Genomic DNA, 13,342 nt, shown 5'->3' with positions numbered 1-13,342 from the left:
CTCCCAGTCTATTTTCCCTGTGGTTGAAGTCTCTCATGATTAGTATTCCAGATCCATTCCTGCTGGCAACAGAAGCTGCTCTCTCAATTATGTTAATGGTGGCCATGTTGTTTCTATCATATTCCTGTTTGGGTCTTCTGTCATTTGGTGGTGGATTATATATGACTACGACTATAATTTTTTGTCCTCCAATTCTTATGGTACCTGCTATGTAGTCAATGAAACCCTCTCAGCCCTGAATAACCATCTCCTCAAAGTTCCAGCCCTTTCTTTCCAGCAGAGCTACACCACCACTGCCTCTTCCTTCTCTCTTTCCTCATAACATAATATTCCTGTGGGAACACTGCATTTGTTATGGTTTTCGTTATCTTTGTTTCCGTGAGTGCTATTATGTCTGGGTTTTCCTCTAGTACCCATTCTTTAAGCTCATTTGTGTGTGTGTGTGTGTGTACTCACCTAGTTGTACTCACCTAGTTGTGTTTGCGGGGGTTGAGCTCTGGCTCTTTGGTCCCGCCTCTCAACCGTCAATCAACAGGTGTACAGATTCCTGAGCCTATCGGGCTCTGTCATATCTACACTTGAAACTGTGTATGGAGTCAGCCTCCACCACATCACCCCCTAATGCATTCCATTTGTCAACCACACTGACACTAAAAAAGTTCTTTCTAATATCTCTGTGGCTCATTTGGGCACTCAGTTTCCACCTGTGTCCCCATGTGCGTGTTCCCCTTGTGTTAAATAGACTGTCTTTATCTACCCTATCAATCCCCTTCAGAATCTTGAATGTGGTGATCATGTCCCCCCTAACTCTTCTGTCTTCCAGCGAAGTGAGGTTTAATTCCCGTAGTCTCTCCTCGTAGCTCATACCCCTCAGCTCGGGTACTAGTCTGGTGGCAAACCTTTGAACCTTTTCCAGTTTAGTCTTATCCTTGACTAGATATGGACTCCATGCTGGGGCTGCATACTCCAGGATTGGCCTGACATATGTGGTATACAAAGTTCTGAATGATTCTTTACACAAGTTTCGGAATGCCGTTCGTATGTTGGCCAGCCTGGCATATGCCGCTGATGTTATCCGCTTGATATGTGCTGCAGGAGACAGGTCTGGCGTGATATCAACCCCCAAGTCTTTTTCCTTCTCTGACTCCTGAAGAATTTCCTCTCCCAGATGATACCTTGTATCTGGCCTCCTGCTCCCTACACCTATCTTCATTACATTACATTTGGTTGGGTTAAACTCTAACAACCATTTGTTTGACCATTTGTGTGTGTGTGTGTGTGTATTCACCTAGCTGTATTCACCTAGCTGTGTTTGCGGGGGTTGAGCTTTGCTCTTTCGGCCCGCCTCTCAACTGTCAATCAACTGTTTACTAACTACTTTTTTTTTCACACCACACACACACACACACACACACCAGGAAGCAGCCCGTGACAGCTGACTAACTCCCAGGTACCTATTTACTGCTAGGTAACAGGGGCATTCAGGGTGAAAGAAACTTTGCCCATTTGTTTCTGCCTCGTGCGGGAATCGAACCCGCGCCACAGAATTACGAGTCCTGCGCGCTATCCACCAGGCTACGAGGCCCCATGTGTACTCACCTAGTTGTACTCACCTAGTTGTGTTTGCGGGGGTTGAGCTCTGGCTCTTTGGTCCCGCCTCTCAACCGTCAATCAACAGGTGTACAGATTCATGAGCCTATCGGGCTCTGTCATATCTACACTTGAAACTGTGTATGGAGTCAGCCTCCACCACATCACTTCCTAATGCATTCCATTTGTCAACCACTCTGACACTAAAAAAGTTCTTTCTAATATCTCTGTGGCTCATTTGGGCACTCAGTTTCCACCTGTGTCCCCTTGTGCGTGTTCCCCTTGTGTTAAATAGACTGTCTTTATCTACCCTATCAATCCCCTTCAGAATCTTGAATGTGGTGATCATGTCCCCCCTAACTCTTCTGTCTTCCAGCGAAGTGAGGTTTAATTCCCGTAGTCTCTCCTCGTAGCTCATACCCCTCAGCTCGGGTACTAGTCTGGTGGCAAACCTTTGAACCTTTTCCAGTTTAGTCTTATCCTTGACTAGATATGGACTCCATGCTGGGGCTGCATACTCCAGGATTGGCCTGACATATGTGGTATACAAAGTTCTGAATGATTCTTTACACAAGTTTCGGAATGCCGTTCGTATGTTGGCCAGCCTGGCATATGCCGCTGATGTTATCCGCTTGATATGTGCTGCAGGAGACAGGTCTGGCGTGATATCAACCCCCAAGTCTTTTTCCTTCTCTGACTCCTGAAGAATTTCCTCTCCCAGATGATACCTTGTATCTGGCCTCCTGCTCCCTACACCTATCTTCATTACATTACATTTGGTTGGGTTAAACTCTAACAACCATTTGTTTGACCATTTGTGTGTGTGTGTGTGTGTGTGTGTGTGTGTGTGTGTGTGTGTGTGTGTGTGTGTGTATTCACCTAGCTGTATTCACCTAGCTGTGTTTGCGGGGGTTGAGCTTTGCTCTTTCGGCCCGCCTCTCAACTGTCAATCAACTGTTTACTAACTACTTTTTTTTTCACACCACACACACACACACACACACACCAGGAAGCAGCCCGTGACAGCTGACTAACTCCCAGGTACCTATTTACTGCTAGGTAACAGGGGCATTCAGGGTGAAAGAAACTTTGCCCATTTGTTTCTGCCTCGTGCGGGAATCGAACCCGCGCCACAGAATTACGAGTCCTGCGCGCTATCCACCAGGCTACGAGGCCCCATGTGTACTCACCTAGTTGTACTCACCTAGTTGTGTTTGCGGGGGTTGAGCTCTGGCTCTTTAGTCCCGCCTCTCAACCGTCAATCAACAGGTGTACAGATTCATGAGCCTATCGGGCTCTGTCATATCTACACTTGAAACTGTGTATGGAGTCAGCCTCCACCACATCACTTCCTAATGCATTCCATTTGTCAACCACTCTGACACTAAAAAAGTTCTTTCTAATATCTCTGTGGCTCATTTGGGCACTCAGTTTCCACCTGTGTCCCCTTGTGCGTGTTCCCCTTGTGTTAAATAGACTGTCTTTATCTACCCTATCAATCCCCTTCAGAATCTTGAATGTGGTGATCATGTCCCCCCTAACTCTTCTGTCTTCCAGCGAAGTGAGGTTTAATTCCCGTAGTCTCTCCTCGTAGCTCATACCCCTCAGCTCGGGTACTAGTCTGGTGGCAAACCTTTGAACCTTTTCCAGTTTAGTCTTATCCTTGACTAGATATGGACTCCATGCTGGGGCTGCATACTCCAGGATTGGCCTGACATATGTGGTATACAAAGTTCTGAATGATTCTTTACACAAGTTTCGGAATGCCGTTCGTATGTTGGCCAGCCTGGCATATGCCGCTGATGTTATCCGCTTGATATGTGCTGCAGGAGACAGGTCTGGCGTGATATCAACCCCCAAGTCTTTTTCCTTCTCTGACTCCTGAAGAATTTCCTCTCCCAGATGATACCTTGTATCTGGCCTCCTGCTCCCTACACCTATCTTCATTACATTACATTTGGTTGGGTTAAACTCTAACAACCATTTGTTTGACCATTTGTGTGTGTGTGTGTGTGTGTGTGTGTGTGTGTATTCACCTAGCTGTATTCACCTAGCTGTGTTTGCGGGGGTTGAGCTTTGCTCTTTCGGCCCGCCTCTCAACTGTCAATCAACTGTTTACTAACTACTTTTTTTTCACACCACACACACACACACACACACACCAGGAAGCAGCCCGTGACAGCTGACTAACTCCCAGGTACCTATTTACTGCAAGGTAACAGGGGCTTTCAGGGTGAAAGAAACTTTGCCCATTTGTTTCTGCCTCGTGCGGGAATCGAAAACCCGCGCCAGAGAATTACGAGTCCTGCGCGCTATCCACCAGGCTACGAGGCCCCATGTGTACTCACCTAGTTGTACTCACCTAGTTGTGTTTGCGGGGGTTGAGCTCTGGCTCTTTGGTCCCGCCTCTCAACCGTCAATCAACAGGTGTACAGATTCATGAGCCTATCGGGCTCTGTCATATCTACACTTGAAACTGTGTATGGAGTCAGCCTCCACCACATCACTTCCTAATGCATTCCATTTGTCAACCACTCTGACACTAAAAAAGTTCTTTCTAATATCTCTGTGGCTCATTTGGGCACTCAGTTTCCACCTGTGTCCCCTTGTGTGTGTTCCCCTTGTGTTAAATAGACTGTCTTTATCTACCCTATCAATCCCCTTCAGAATCTTGAATGTGGTGATCATGTCCCCCCTAACTCTTCTGTCTTCCAGCGAAGTGAGGTTTAATTCCCGTAGTCTCTCCTCGTAGCTCATACCCCTCAGCTCGGGTACTAGTCTGGTGGCAAACCTTTGAACCTTTTCCAGTTTAGTCTTATCCTTGACTAGATATGGACTCCATGCTGGGGCTGCATACTCCAGGATTGGCCTGACATATGTGGTATACAAAGTTCTGAATGATTCTTTACACAAGTTTCAGAATGCCGTTCGTATGTTGGCCAGCCTGGCATATGCCGCTGATGTTATCCGCTTGAGATGTGCTGCAGGAGACAGGTCTGGCGTGATATCAACCCCCAAGTCTTTTTCCTTCTCTGACTCCTGAAGAATTTCCTCTCCCAGATGATACCTTGTATCTGGCCTCCTGCTCCCTACACCTATCTTCATTACATTACATTTGGTTGGGTTAAACTCTAACAACCATTTGTTTGACCATTTGTGTGTGTGTGTGTGTGTGTGTGTGTGTGTATTCACCTAGCTGTATTCACCTAGCTGTGTTTGCGGGGGTTGAGCTTTGCTCTTTCGGCCCGCCTCTCAACTGTCAATCAACTGTTTACTAACTACTTTTTTTTTCACACCACACACACACACACACACACACCAGGAAGCAGCCCGTGACAGCTGACTAACTCCCAGGTACCTATTTACTGCTAGGTAACAGGGGCATTCAGGGTGAAAGAAACTTTGCCCATTTGTTTCTGCCTCGTGCGGGAATCGAACCCGCGCCACAGAATTACGAGTCCTGCGCGCTATCCACCAGGCTACGAGGCCCCATGTGTACTCACCTAGTTGTACTCACCTAGTTGTGTTTGCGGGGGTTGAGCTCTGGCTCTTTGGTCCCGCCTCTCAACCGTCAATCAACAGGTGTACAGATTCATGAGCCTATCGGGCTCTGTCATATCTACACTTGAAACTGTGTATGGAGTCAGCCTCCACCACATCACTTCCTAATGCATTCCATTTGTCAACCACTCTGACACTAAAAAAGTTCTTTCTAATATCTCTGTGGCTCATTTGGGCACTCAGTTTCCACCTGTGTCCCCTTGTGTTAAATAGACTGTCTTTATCTACCTTATCAATCCCCTTCAGAATCTTGAATGTGGTGATCATGTCCCCCCTAACTCTTCTGTCTTCCAGCGAAGTGAGGTTTAATTCCCGTAGTCTCTCCTCGTAGCTCATACCCCTCAGCTCGGGTACTAGTCTGGTGGCAAACCTTTGAACCTTTTCCAGTTTAGTCTTATCCTTGACTAGATATGGACTCCATGCTGGGGCTGCATACTCCAGGATTGGCCTGACATATGTGGTATACAAAGTTCTGAATGATTCTTTACACAAGTTTCGGAATGCCGTTCGTATGTTGGCCAGCCTGGCATATGCCGCTGATGTTATCCGCTTGATATGTGCTGCAGGAGACAGGTCTGGCGTGATATCAACCCCCAAGTCTTTTTCCTTCTCTGACTCCTGAAGAATTTCCTCTCCCAGATGATACCTTGTATCTGGCCTCCTGCTCCCTACACCTATCTTCATTACATTACATTTGGTTGGGTTAAACTCTAACAACCATTTGTTTGACCATTTGTGTGTGTGTGTGTGTGTGTGTGTGTGTGTGTGTGTGTGTGTATTCACCTAGCTGTATTCACCTAGCTGTGTTTGCGGGGGTTGAGCTTTGCTCTTTCGGCCCGCCTCTCAACTGTCAATCAACTGTTTACTAACTACTTTTTTTTCACACCACACACACACACACACACACCAGGAAGCAGCCCGTGACAGCTGACTAACTCCCAGGTACCTATTTACTGCTAGGTAACAGGGGCTTTCAGGGTGAAAGAAACTTTGCCCATTTGTTTCTGCCTCGTGCGGGAATCGAACCCGCGCCACAGAATTACGAGTCCTGCGCGCTATCCACCAGGCTACGAGGCCCCATGTGTACTCACCTAGTTGTACTCACCTAGTTGTGTTTGCGGGGGTTGAGCTCTGGCTCTTTGGTCCCGCCTCTCAACCGTCAATCAACAGGTGTACAGATTCATGAGCCTATCGGGCTCTGTCATATCTACACTTGAAACTGTGTATGGAGTCAGCCTCCACCACATCACTTCCTAATGCATTCCATTTGTCAACCACTCTGACACTAAAAAAGTTCTTTCTAATATCTCTGTGGCTCATTTGGGCACTCAGTTTCCACCTGTCTCCCCTTGTGCGTGTTCCCCTTGTGTTAAATAGACTGTCTTTATCTACCCTATCAATCCCCTTCAGAATCTTGAATGTGGTGATCATGTCCCCCCTAACTCTTCTGTCTTCCAGCGAAGTGAGGTTTAATTCCCGTAGTCTCTCCTCGTAGCTCATACCTCTCAGCTCGGGTACTAGTCTGGTGGCAAACCTTTGAACCTTTTCCAGTTTAGTCTTATCCTTGACTAGATATGGACTCCATGCTGGGGCTGCATACTCCAGGATTGGCCTGACATATGTGGTATACAAAGTTCTGAATGATTCTTTACACAAGTTTCTGAATGCCGTTCGTATGTTGGCCAGCCTGGCATATGCCGCTGATGTTATCCGCATGATATGTGCTGCAGGAGACAGGTCTGGCGTGATATCAACCCCCAAGTCTTTTTCCTTCTCTGACTCCTGAAGAATTTCCTCTCCCAGATGATACCTTGTATCTGGCCTCCTGCTCCCTACACCTATCTTCATTACATTACATTTGGTTGGGTTAAACTCTAACAACCATTTGTTCGACCATTCCTTCAGCTTGTCTAAGTCTTCTTGAAGCCTCAAACAGTCCTCTTCTGTTTTAATCCTTCTCATAATTTTAGCATCGTCCGCAAACATTGTGAGAAATGAATCGATACCCTCCGGGAGATCATTTACATATATCAGAAACAAGATAGGACCGAGTACAGAGCCCTGTGGGACTCCACTGGTGACTTCACGCCAATCGGAGGTCTTACCCCTCACCGTAACTCTCTGCTGCCTATTGCTTAGATACTCCCTTATTCACTGGAGCACCTTACCAGCTACACCTGCCTGTCTCTCCAGCTTATGTACCAGCCTCTTATGCGGTACTGTGTCAAAGGCTTTCCGACAATCCAAGAAAATGCAGTCCGCCCAGCCCTCTCTTTCTTGCTTAATCCGTGTCACCTGATCGTAGAATTCTATCAAGCCTGTAAGGCAAGATTTACCCTCCCTGAATCCATGTTGGCGATTTGTCACGAAGTCCCTTCTCTCCAGATGTGTTACCAGGTTTTTTCTCACGATCTTCTCCATCACCTTGCATGGTATACAAGTCAAGGACACTGGCCTGTAGTTCAGTGCCTCTTGTCTGTCGCCCTTTTTGTATATTGGGACCACATTCGCCGTCTTCCATATTTCTGGTAGGTCTCCCGTCTCTAGTGACTTACTATACACTATGGAGAGTGGCAAGCAAAGTGCCTCTGCACACTCTTTCAGTACCCATGGTGAGATCCCATCTGGACCAACAGCCTTTCTAACATCCAGATCCAGCAGGTGTCTCTTGACCTCCTCTCTCGTAATTTCGAACTCCTCCAAGGCCGCCTGGTTTACCTCCCTTCTCCTAGCACAGTGACCTCACCCTGTTCTATTGTGAAGACCTCCTGGAACCTCTTGTTGAGTTCCTCACACACCTCTCTGTCATTCTCTGTATACCTGTCCTCGCCTGTTCTAAGTTTCAATACCTGTTCTTTCACTGTTGTTTTCCTTCTGATGTGACTGTGGAGTAGCTTTGGTTCGGTCTTGGCTTTGTTTGCTATATCATTTTCAAAATTTTTCTCTGCTTCTCTTCTCACCCTGACGTACTCATTCCTGGTTCTCTGGTATGTCTCTCTGCTTTCTGGTGTTCTGTTATTCCGGAAGTTCCTCCACGCCTTTTTGTTCAGTTTCTTCGCTTCGAAGAAACTGTTTTTTTTTTTTTTTTTTTTTTGTGTGTGTGTGTGTGTGTGTGTGTGTGTGTGTGTGTGTGTGTGTGTGTGTACTCACCTAGTTGTACTCACCTAGTTGTGCTTGCGGGGGTTGAGCTCTGGCTCTTTGGTCCTGCCTCTCAACTGTCAATCAACAGGTGTACAGGTTCCTGAGCCTATTGGGCTCTATCATATCTACACTTGAAACTGTGTATGGAGTCAGCCTCCACCACATCACTTCCTAATGCATTCCATTTGTCAACCACTCTGACACTAGAAAAGTTCTTTCTAATATCTCTGTGGCTCATTTGGGCACTCAGTTTCCACCTGTGTCCCCTAGGCGTGTGCCCCTTGTGTTAAACAGCCTGTCTTTATCAACCGATACTCCGATTCCCTTGAGGATCTTGAATGTGGTGATCATGTTCCCCCTAAGTCTTCTGTCTTCCAACGAAGTGAGGTTTAATTCCCGTAGTCTCTCCTCGTAGCTCATACCTCTCAGCTCGTGTACTAGTCTGGTGGCAAACCTTTGAACCTTTTCCATTTTAGTCTTATGCTTGACTAGATATGGACTCCATGCTGGTGCCGCATACTCCAGGATTGGTCTGACATATGTGGTATATAACGTTCTGAAAGATTCCTTACACAAGTTTCTAAAGGCCGTTCTTATGTTAGCCAACCTGGCATATGCTGCTGCTGTTATCCTCTTGATATGAGCTTCAGGGGACAGGTCTGGCGTGATATCAACCCCCATGTCTTTCTCTCTCTCGGACTCTTGAAGTATTTCATCTCCCAAGTGATACCTTGTATCTGGTCTCCTGCTTCCTACCCCTATCTTCATTACATTACATTTGCTTGGATTAAACTCTAACAGCCATTTGCTCGACCATTCCTGTAGCTTGTCCAGGTCTTCTTGAAGCCTCAAGCTGTCCTCCTCTTCTTAAACTTTCTCATAATTTTGGCGTCGTCAGTAAACATTGAGAGGAATGAGTCCATACTCTCTGGGAGATCATTTACGTATATCAGAAACAAGATAGGTCCAAGTACAGAGCCCTGTGGGACTCCACTGATGACTTCACACCAGTCTGAGGTCTCACCCCTCACTGTAACTCTCTGCTTCCTATTGTTTAGGTACTCCCTTATCCACTGGAGCGCCCTACCAGTTACTCCTGCCTGTTTCTCCAGCTTATGCATCAACCTTTTATAGTGTACTGTGTCAAAGGCTTTCCGACAGTCAAAAAAAATGCAGTCCGCCCACCCTTCTCTTTCTTGTTTAATCTTTGTCACCTGATCGTAGAATTCTCTCAATCCTGTAAGGCAAGATTTACCCTCCCTGAACCCATGTTGATGGGTTGTCATGAAGTCTCTTCTCTCCAGATGTGTTACTAGGTTTTTTCTCACAATCTTCTCCATCACCTTGCATGGTATACAAGTTAAGGACACTGGCCTGTAGTTCAGTGCCTCTTGTCTGTAACCCTTTTTGTATATTGGTACTACATTAGCAGTCTTCCATATTTCTGTTAGGTCCCCCGTTTCCAGTGACCTACTATACACTATGGAGAGTGGTAGGCAAAGTGCTCCTGCACACTCTTTCAATACCCATGGCGAGATTCCATCCGGCCCAACAGCTTTTCTCACATCCAGCTCCAATAGGAGCTTCTTGACCTCATCTCTTGTAATTTCGAACCTATCCAAGGTCACCTGGTTTGCTGCCACCTCTTCTAGCGCCGCGACATCTCCCTGTTCTATTGTAAAGACCTCCTGGAACCTTTTGTTGAGTTCTTCACACACCTCTTTGTCATTCTCTGTGTACCTGTCCTCGCCCACCCTAAGTTTCATCACCTGTTCCTTCACTGTTGTCTTCCTCCAGATGTGTGTGTGTGTGTGTGTACTCACCTAGTTGTGCTTATGGAGGGTTGAGCTCTGGCTCTTTGGTCCCGCCTCTCATCTGTCAATCAACTGATGTATAGGTTCCTGAGCCTATTGGGCTCTATCATATCTACACTTGAAACTGTGTATGGAGTCAGCCTCCACCACATCACTTCCTAATGCCTTCCATTTGTCAACTACTCTGATACTAAAAAAGTTCTTTCTAATATCTCTGTGACTCTTTTGGGCACTAAATTTCCACCTGTGGCCCCTTAGTGCGTGTGTTCATTGTCCTTAGAACGTTTCTTCTTGCTATGTCCATCAGCTCAGCTCTCCATGTGTCTGTTCCTCCATGTTGGTCTCAGTTCTCCCAATCAATCTTGCCAAGGTTGAAGTATTCCATGATTAGTAATTCAGATCTGTTCCTGTCTGGGTCTTCTGTCATTTGATGGAGAGTTATATATGACTATGACTATAAGTTTTAGTCATCTAATTGGTATGGTGTTGGAAATAAACCAACATTTAACTATCATTGTATTCTATGCATATTTTATACTAATCCTACTAATTTGTAGAATTAACATAAATTAATATTTTCCTATCTGCGCGTCATTTACCAAATTTTTCCCAAATAAAGGGACCGTATTGCGTTAGATAATACCCAGCAGAGGCATAAATATTGTCAACATGCCAGAGAATTGAATAATATTCTCGCCTATGTTAGTATTCTTTACAAGAATTAATATCTGACAATATAACAACCAGTGATCAAATAACAACGAGTTATCAACTAAAAGGGTCATTATATAACAGTTTATCTGTTACCTTAAACTTACATGGAGGAAGCAGAAAATTCTCTCCATTTTTCTTTTAATAAGAACACATTTCATATTAATTATTATTTGACGAGAATTTAAATAATATATAACTCCCTATAATTGCAACCCTATTCTCATTCATTTATTAAGCAGAGCAATTACAAGGAAAAGAATTTTCCGTTTCCATTGAAATTAGTTGCGCGTGCGTGACGAGACGGGTTGAGGTATGAGGAGGGGGCTCTTGGCTACGAGACACTGTGACGGCCACAAGTACAGAGAGAGAGGTGAAGCTTTCGCAAGCTATGCGATCGGCCATTGCTATTAATCGGCCCTGGAGTGCATAATTACTCCATCAGCGATCCAAGGACTGCATCGGCGGACAACAATAACGTTAAGTAGTTTGGTTTTAGTGTTCAGAGCCCTTAACATGTAAACTTTACCCTTAGTTCGTCGTTACACCACGCTCTCTCCTCTAAACACAAGTACGTTCGTTTCGCCCCTAAATCAACACAACAAGTACGTTCGTTCCCAGTGAACCTAATTTACCCCTTCTATTAATCCATAGTGACATAATCTACTGTGTGTAAACAATTTTTACACCATATTGGGTTTCCAGCGTGTGTTGAAGCAGCCTGAGATAAGACAAATTCCCACACCAGGCTAGCGAGTCATGTGTTCCAGCAGGTTCTAGATGACGCCGTCGCCAACCACGCAACCGTTCACTGTCACAGCTAAGCAGCTGATCTTTTCTTAATTTACTGATTAATCTCTCATAAATTGTCGAGATTTAATAATATCTCGAATTTATATTTCATATACGTCAGCTAGGAATTTAATCATATTTCTTATAGCCTCATGAACTTTTAGATAGGAACAATTTTCTTGTCTAACATTTATTACTATATAATCTTGTCATTAACCAAACTATTAAATACTTATACAAAATTATATTTCTTAGTAGATTTTACTAATATCTTTCGAGGAAGAACCATCCTAGATTAAGTGTACTAGGAGTAATTCATCTTCTAGTATTAACCCCCAATTGTGAAGTTTTGGAAGGTTCAACTCTTGAATAATAATTATTCTTACAGTCCATTAATATTCAACAAATAATTCTTGACGATTACATTATCCACAGGCACTGGTATCTCAGTCCTTTTTATTACACTAGTTACCTGTTTCCCTTTTCAGTAAAAATAGGGTGGTCCTTCGAGTAATTCAATTTAATCAATTAAATATCATTATATTAAGAGTTAACTTTCCTTCACGACATATGGTACCTGTTATGTAGTTACTGAAACCTTCACAGCCCTGAATAACCATCTCCTCAAAACTCCAGCCCTTTCTTACACTACCACCTCCACTTCCTTCTCTCTCTATCCTCCCAACACAGTGTTCCTGTGGAAACACTGCATTTGTTTTGGTTTTCATTAGCTTTGTTTCTGTGAGTATTATTATGTCTGGAGTTTTCTTCAAGTACCCCTTCTCCAAGTTAATTTGTTTAACTTGTAATCCGATCTATGTTAGTGAACATTGCCTTGAGACTCACTTTCTTTTGTTCCTTCTCATGTTCTGCGGATTGGGAAAGCTGTTCCATAGGTGTGAGGATTTATGAGGTGGTTAACAGGGTCTCAAAGAATACTGGGGTGAGGGGTGGGGGTAAAACTAAGGGGGACAGGGTTGGAAAGGGGGGGGGAGGGGTTTTTGAAAAGGGGGACAGGGAGGTAAAGGGGGAGGGGGACAGGGAGGGGAAAGGGGGAGGGAGACAGGGAGGTAAAGTGGGAGGGGGGGGGAAGGGGGCAGGGGAGACATGGTGGGAGTGGGAGAGGGGTAGCAGGGTGGGTATGGGGTGAGGTAGGAAGGAGGGTTGGCTGAGCATTTAAGTGGGAGCAGGGAGGGTTCGGGGTAGGGTATTTTTTATGCAGAGGAGGGTGGTGGTGTTGCCCTCCCTCTGGTGTTACTGGGTTACTGTTTGTGGGTCCTCCCCCCCCCCCACCTCTCACCTGTATGTGTGTGCATACCATATGTACTTACCTAGTTGTGCTTGCAGGGGTTGAGCTCTGGCTGTTTGGTCCTGCCTCTCAACTGTCAACCAACTTTTGTACAGGTTCCTGAGCCTACTGGGCTCTATCATATATACACTTGAAACTGTGTATGGAGTCTGCCTCCACCTCATCATTTCCTAATGCATTCTATTTGTCTATTATTATTTCATTAGCATTCCATTAGCTTAGGTTATGTCAGGTTAGGTTTGCTTAGGTTAGATTAGCTTTGGTTAGATTAGAGTAGGTTAGGTTAGGTTAGGTTAGGTTAGCTTTGGTTAGGTTAGCTTTGGTTAGGTTAGGTTAAGTTAGCTTAGGTCAGGTTAGGTAACTGTCAATATTTTCCGCTTGTTACAACTTATAATAAAGTTGCTACATCTTGCCTTAACGTGTT

At 45.1% G+C, this 13,342-nt stretch overlaps 1 protein-coding gene across 3 annotated transcripts in view; it reads right to left on the bottom strand.

The window, feature by feature from the left end:
* LOC123759723 (insulin-like growth factor 1 receptor) overlaps positions 1-13,342 on the bottom strand; it is a 476,359-nt gene that overhangs the window by 131,140 nt on the left and 331,877 nt on the right. The window lies entirely within an intron of this gene.

The sequence above is a fragment of the Procambarus clarkii genome, chromosome 8 (genome assembly GCF_040958095.1).
Source record: "Procambarus clarkii isolate CNS0578487 chromosome 8, FALCON_Pclarkii_2.0, whole genome shotgun sequence".
In the NCBI taxonomy this organism is placed as follows: domain Eukaryota; kingdom Metazoa; phylum Arthropoda; class Malacostraca; order Decapoda; family Cambaridae; genus Procambarus; species Procambarus clarkii.
The sequence above is the reverse complement of the archived record's forward strand: the minus strand, read 5'-3'. Positions and strand labels throughout refer to the sequence as shown.